This window comes from Zingiber officinale, chromosome 2B, assembly GCF_018446385.1.
Source record: "Zingiber officinale cultivar Zhangliang chromosome 2B, Zo_v1.1, whole genome shotgun sequence".
Lineage (NCBI taxonomy): Eukaryota > Viridiplantae > Streptophyta > Magnoliopsida > Zingiberales > Zingiberaceae > Zingiber > Zingiber officinale.
Window position 1 is genome coordinate 134496497 of NC_055989.1, and position 7316 is coordinate 134503812.

The following is a 7316-nucleotide window of genomic DNA, read 5'->3' on the forward strand; positions in this document are numbered from 1 at the left end:
AATACTCATTATTTATCATAGACATGCATTGATAGAGCTTCCTTAACCTATATCGTTGATTAAGATTAAATATCTTTTCCCCTTTATTTGCCCTATCTATTCATTCTAAGTTATCTAGTTAATTAATAGAATAATAAAAAAATGCTCCCCCTAGATTAATGTTTCACTTAATATGATTATGAAATAAAATTTTCTTATCTCCTCCTAGATCATAATTTTGATATTTTCTATCTAAATAATGAATTTATTCTTTAGGAATCCAGTATTGGTTGTAACTTATTTTGTTAATTCGACATGATTTAGGAATCCAAACTTTGACTGCTTTATTTTTCTAACTTGCATGTTTACTAAAGAAATGTATGCTCTATGATTCATTTTTAACTTGTATCAAAGTCTGAATTTGTCAGATACAACTCGTTGAAATCCAAGTGTCATATCTAAATATTTAGAGTTTGATGTGAAATTTTCCAACATAACCTTAAGCTCTTCAACTTGACATTTCAAGAGAGAATTCTCTTTCTCAAGTTTTTGATTGAGTTCAGGTTCCTTCTTAAACTTGTTTAGTTGAAGAACTAAGGTTGATCTCCCTCTTACAGACTTTTACCTCCTTAAGGAGTTACCTAACCCATTCTTTAGATTTAGCTAATTTGTTAGTTAATCATGCAATTATAGTATATAAGTTTTCTACTAAAGGAGACGGTACCTCATCATCAGAGTCTTGTTGATTTAGATATAATTCTAGACTAGACTCTTGTTCTGACTTGGACTCGAACTCGCACGTAACTGCATCTTTCTTAGCTATTAACGTCATGAAGCTAGTCTGATCTGGTTCATCTAAGTCTGATTCATTTGAAGAAAACTTGTCCCAAGTGGCCTTGAGTACGTTCTTCCTTCATTATTCCTTGGATTTCTCCTCCTTCTTTGATTCTTTTTGTTTAGGGCACTCTAATTTGTAATTCCCTTTCTCATTCATCCATAACAAACTACTTCCACTTTTGATTTGCTTGTTTTGTTTTGAGCTGCTTGCTTGCTTTTATTTTGTATCATTTTCTTGATATTTTTCTTTGTGAAACTCTTATTTTTCTTAATCATTTTTCGAACCAAGTTCACAATTTCCGAAGTTAGCTTCTCATCGACTTTTTTTTACACTGATTCATCTTTCAATTCAGGTTCTAGTTGTGATTTTGATTTTGTCTCCTTATTCCTAATTTGACCTACATCCAAAGTAATATCTTTCTCCTTTGGATTCAAGTTAGTCTACTCATGCAATTATAATTCATAAAATAATTCCTCCAATTTTATGATAAATAAATTCCTAGACACTTTGTATGTATCTATCATAGATACCCATAAAGTATTTCAGGAAAATGCTTTTAAAGCATACTTGATTGTGTCTTTGTTTTTGACTTTTTGCTTATCACATGGAGTCTATTTAGAATGTTCTTGAATCTCGTGCATAGTTGACTAACGAACTCTCCATCATGCATTTGATACTTAAATAGTTGATTTAGCAATAAATCTCTTTTAGTTATCTTCGTTTCATTGGCTCCTTCGTAGAGCTCGATTAGTTTGACACAAAGATCCTTGACATTGTTGAATGGACCTATTCGATTGAGTTCTTAATTGCTTAGGCCACATTGTAGGGTCATCACTACCTTAGCATCAACTTCGGTTCTTTTCTTGATGTTGGAGGTCCATTTTCCCATTCTAAAGGTTCTCCATGCTCGCCGATTGGTGGAGTGATCACAACTAATTACATTTCAATTTGTGTCTTCCAATAATATTTCATTAACACCTTTTCGTAGTTGAAGTTATTTTCACTAAATAGTGGGGGCGGATGTTGTATGCTTCTTGATGGGTCATTACTATATTCATAAAACTTTAAAATTTCTCCAAGATTTTTAAGGTTTTGCGTAAGTAGCAGAGATGAAAAATAACAAAATATTAAAGAAATAAAATAAAATTTTGATTTTCTAAGAATAGCAATAAAATGGATTTGATATCACATGTTTCTAAAACTTATTTTTCTTTTCGAAATACAAAATCATATAGCAACGGAATGAAATATAACACAAGGATTTACTTGGTTCACACTCCAAGAGTGCTACTCCAAGGCCTATGATCCGTAAGGTGGATTGTTCCCTAAAATACCACTAATTTTTCTTCTTTTTGAGACAACTTTGGTAGTGGAGGAATTTCTTACAAATAAAGAATTCTAGTAAAGAGTTAGTGTATATCTAGAAATGAAATGCAGCAAGGAAAAATTATCAAAATAAGGATACAAAATAGTACAAAACTCAATAGAGTGAAATGAGGTTGAAATTCTTCGAGCGCAGAGAAACAAAACTTCAGAAAACATTGGATGCTTGAATCATTGATGATTGCTTGAAAATTGATTCTCGAAGTCTCTACATCGAACTATTTTTATAGCCCTTTCTCGATCAATTGAAAAATCCTATCCAATCAACTAACCCATAGTTTATCCCACTCAATCAGCTAATTAGATCAGCTTTTCAGTCACCCTATCAATAGTACTAATCGATTGATCGTTGTACACTTTAGCTTTCTGTCCAAGTGCATGTGCTGATTAGATCAACCCAGGCACCTTATCTGCTTTCGATCACTTGATATCGCGCCACATCAGCATTTTGAGTCTTATCTTCTGCCACATTAGGTGCTCAAAGCTTATCTCTGGCCACATCATTTGACATGTCAGGAAACTCATACTTTCTTTATCGTGTCAGTTTTCTAAAACTTATCTTTGATTGTGCAATCTGCAACATCAACATTGTTGTATTTATCCATACCATGTCAACTTCTCAAAACTGATCCATGACACATCATCAACCAACTCAGCATCCAGTCTAAAAAAACATATTTGTTCGATCACTTGAACTGTCCAGTCGATCATACCACCCTTTCGATAAATTGAAATTCTATTTTCTACCAAACAGAGTTAGCATAATAAAAAGTATAACATGTATAATACATGCTCTATTTTGTACAGTTAACACTGTATAATCTCGACTTTGAAACTCATGTTGGTTTCTTATCGAATTATCACCTAGCTGCAAAATTATCCCCGTCCCAAGGTTTAAGTAGCTCCTCACAATCTCCGTTTAGAAGGACCTCTCTCGAACTTACCTTGGTTTTCTTCCTTGGTCAAACATCAATCCTACTGACTCATTTGGACTTACTCTGCTTAGTATATGATCTTATAACCCACCAAGGCTTCATTTTTACTTGATGTCTAGTCCTGTTGACTGATAACACCTCGTATGTCATACTATAATTATAATTCTATATATCAAACCCCTATACACTAGTATAGTATAAGGAATGGCCGAGATCGTCTCTCTCAAGGAATGTAGCTGGCAAGTGATAATCTTATGATAAATTTATTTGTAAATGGAGTTTCGATTTTTGAGGTTTTTGATATTGTAAATGGGGGTTTGTTGGTTGAATCACTAAGACTAACAAATGAAAAGCATCCTAATCTAACGTAACCTAGCTAAACTATGAAAAAACATCACAATGAAACTAAACCTCTAGAATGTTTTCCCAAACTAAGTTTCTCAACCTCTCTCTTTACTTCTCTTTTTGTCAATCTACTTCTTTAGTGCAAGATTCTCAACCAACGTTCGTTTAACTAATTTGTCAGATTGATCTTTAGTACTTATATCCAAGTCTCATCGGATCAATAATATTTTATTACTTGACGATAATCGTGCACTTACAGATTGTACTATAACAAGTATTTTGCGCTGTTGTCAAGAAACTATGCTTATAACATTAGTAGATAATCACTTGAGTTAGACTAGACATTGTTTTCTATTTTTGTAAATATTTCTGCACTTTTGTTTTTCTTATATCTTTCATTTTTTTTTTATTTCTGTAATTTTCTTTCTGCACTTTAATTCTACACTTTGGTTTTTTTTTTGTTTTCAATATTTGCACTATGTTTTTCTATAATTTAATTTCTACATTTTCAAAACTCAGCAAATTTGATTTCAAGTATCATATTCTTATATGCGAAGATCTAAGCCTACACGAGATTTATTGCCACTTAACCTTGAGATAGATAGAATGTTTCAAAGAAGAAGAAACCTATAGAGACAACAAGAAGAACAAGAAATACCTCAAATGGCGAACAAACCTCTTAAAGATTACGCATCACCCTATGCACGTGGGCTTTAGTCTAGCATCACCAGACCACCTATTGAAGCCAATAATTTTGAGATTAAGCCTGTAATAATCACAATGGTATAACATCAATTTGAGAGCGGTCCACATGAAGATCTAAACTAACATTTGGAAGTCTTTTATGAAATATGTAGGACTTTAAAAATGAATAGAGTCCCAGCGGAAGCAATGAAATTAATGTTATTTGGGTTTTCTCTAAGGGATAGAGCCAAGATGCGGCTCACTTCTTTGCTGGCCAACAGTATTACTTCATGGGAGTAATGTGAGCAGTTATTCCTCGATAAGTTATCTCCACCGAGCAAGACAACGTACATGCAGAATCTTATAACTAGCTTCAAGCAAATTGACACAGAATCTTTATATGAATCATGGGATAGATTCAAGAACATACTCATAATGTGTCCCCACCATAGGCTGGAAAAATAGTTAGTGATCTACACATTTTATAAGGGCATCAACTATCAAACCAAGGTGTCTCTAGACTCTGTAGCTAGAGGGGCACTAATGAACAAATGTTTAGATGAAACCGAAGAGATTATTGAAAGTGTGACACTTAATCATCATCAATGGGCATCTGAGCGAAGCAGAAGCTCCTTCCTTAGAAACCCGATAAAATCATCGAGAAAGTTTGATGTTGATGTATTTACATTAATGTTAACAAAAGTGGATGCATTAACAAAGAAACTTGAATCAATGGGAACTGATACGGTGAATACCATTGTAGGAATTTGTGATTCTTGTGGTAATACAGAACATGTACACGAAGCTTGCCCACTAGGGGTCATCTTTTCTTAGAATAAACAATTTGAGCAATGTGATACTATAACAAGCTTCAATACAAGGAAAAATAATTCGTACACCAACACATATAATCTGGGATGGAAGAACCACCCAAATTTTTCCTACAGAAAGAACCAAGAATAGGGGAAACCTATTGGACAATGGTAAAGTTACCAACCGAGGCAACAACAGAGCTATCAATAGCAACAACTACAACAACAAGGCTATCAATAATCTTGATTAGAAAATTACTTGAAGAAGTCCATGCAACACAAAATGAAGCTGAAGAATGACATCAAGAAACTCACTCAAAGGATGAACAACTCTGAAAAATACCAAAAGATTCAAGATAGTCAAATTGCACAGATAGTCCCATCTTCTTCCAGAGCACTAGGAGTTTTTCCAAGCAAGCCCGATGTGAATCCAATTGAACACTGTAACAGGATTGAGCTTCGGAGTAGACGGACCTTGGAAGATCCCCAAATGATTGCTCCTGATGAGGGAATTGATATTCTTAGAGAGCTCTCTCCTTCTTCATCATGATCGAGTGGTACACAAGACCATGAGGAGAGTATCGAGAAGGTTTCCTCCACTGGAAATCCAAAGTCAACCAATTCCTTTCCCCCAAAAACTTTCCATCACTAAAAAAGATGAAGAGTTTGGCAGATTTTTAGAGAAGGTTAAAGAACTTTGCATAGAAGTCCTGCTGATTGATGCCCTTCACCAAATGCCAAAGTTCGTCAAATTTCTAAAAGAAATCATGCCCAACTGAAGGAAGAAAGAAGGATTCAAGACCATGATGCTAACAACACTTTATTTATGAAGACTATTCCCCCAAAGCTTCAAGATCCTACAGGAAGCTTCTCAATTCCTTGCACCATAGGGACTGCATTCATAGATAAAACTTTTTGAGATTTGGGGATGAGTGTTAGCCTTATTCCTTATTTAATTTATAATAAATTATGTCTTAAAAACTTTAACTTACTATTATAATACTACAAATAGTTGATCATTTATACAGGTACCTCATGAGTATCATTGAAGATGTGTCGGTAGAGGTGAGTGGTTGTATCATACCCATCGTAGACATGAAGAAGGATCCTAAGATCCCATCTATTTTGGGAAGTCCCTTCCTAAATACTACCAGAGTCATTATAGATGTTAAAAATCACAAACTTTATCTAGTAATAGGTAAAGAGAGGTTGGAATTTGATTTATCTAACTCTCTTAACTATGTCTCTCTTTTTTTGAGTGATTATAGTAGGATGGATGCAAACAAAACTAAGAAATAGAACTCCCATCCTCATGGGAGGCCGCCAGACGTTGTTCACGATCCAGCAAGTATTGGGAGAAGGCCCCCAATTAAAAATAAAAAGTATATTTGCCCTGCCAGAGTAAAAATGAAGAAAAAAGAAGAGGCACAAACTTCTGGAGGGGAAAGATATCCCTCCATGGATGAAACTCCAACATGATTTGAGATAGGGTCGAGCTAAAGACTAAAAACAAACGCTGCTTGGGAGGTAACCCAAGAATTTCTTTGCTTTCATTTACTTAGATTTTGTTTTCTTTGTTAGTTTATCTAATACATTTTTAATTTTATTTTTAGATTTATCATGTCCTCCATGAGCTGGCCATGATCCTCTCATGGGAGTGGAGGCACCAGCAAAGATTGAAAAGAGGAAGGCCTAGGAGAAGCAAAACCACTCACACACCTAAAGACATGGTCGTGTCTCATAGACACGTCCATGTCTACCCTCTAGAGGAGAAGAAATGCATGGTCGTGTCAAATGACACAACCATGCGAAGCTGACTGATGTGAAGCAAGCCATGGCTGTGTCATTTGACATGGTCATGCCAATTTAGCAGAGAGGAGGCAAGGTGAGGTCGTGTCTTTTGACACGACCATGCGATGTTAGCCGAGGAGAAGAAGACTATGGCTGTGTCTTTTGACACGGTCATGTGGAGCCACAACTATGTCATTTCGACATGGTCGTGCCTAAACCGTGCTTCTAAAAAAAACTGAAGCACGACATGGCCGTGTCATCTCGACACTGCCTAGCCTAAAAGGCACGACCCTAGGTGTGGCCATGTCCGCTGCCACACCACCCCTCATTCTCTTCTTCTTCTTCAGCTCTTTCTCCCATTTTTACACCACAACTTTCTTCCCTCCTTAAGCCCAAGCAATCCTCTTCTACTTCTTCACTCTGATCTCAAAACCTCTCCTCTAAAATTCTCCAATCTCTTTTCCTCAAGATCTAGATCTAGATCTAAAATCCTTCTCCCCCATTAAAGCTTTTTTCTCTTCCAAGATCTTTTCTTCTCCATTCAAGATC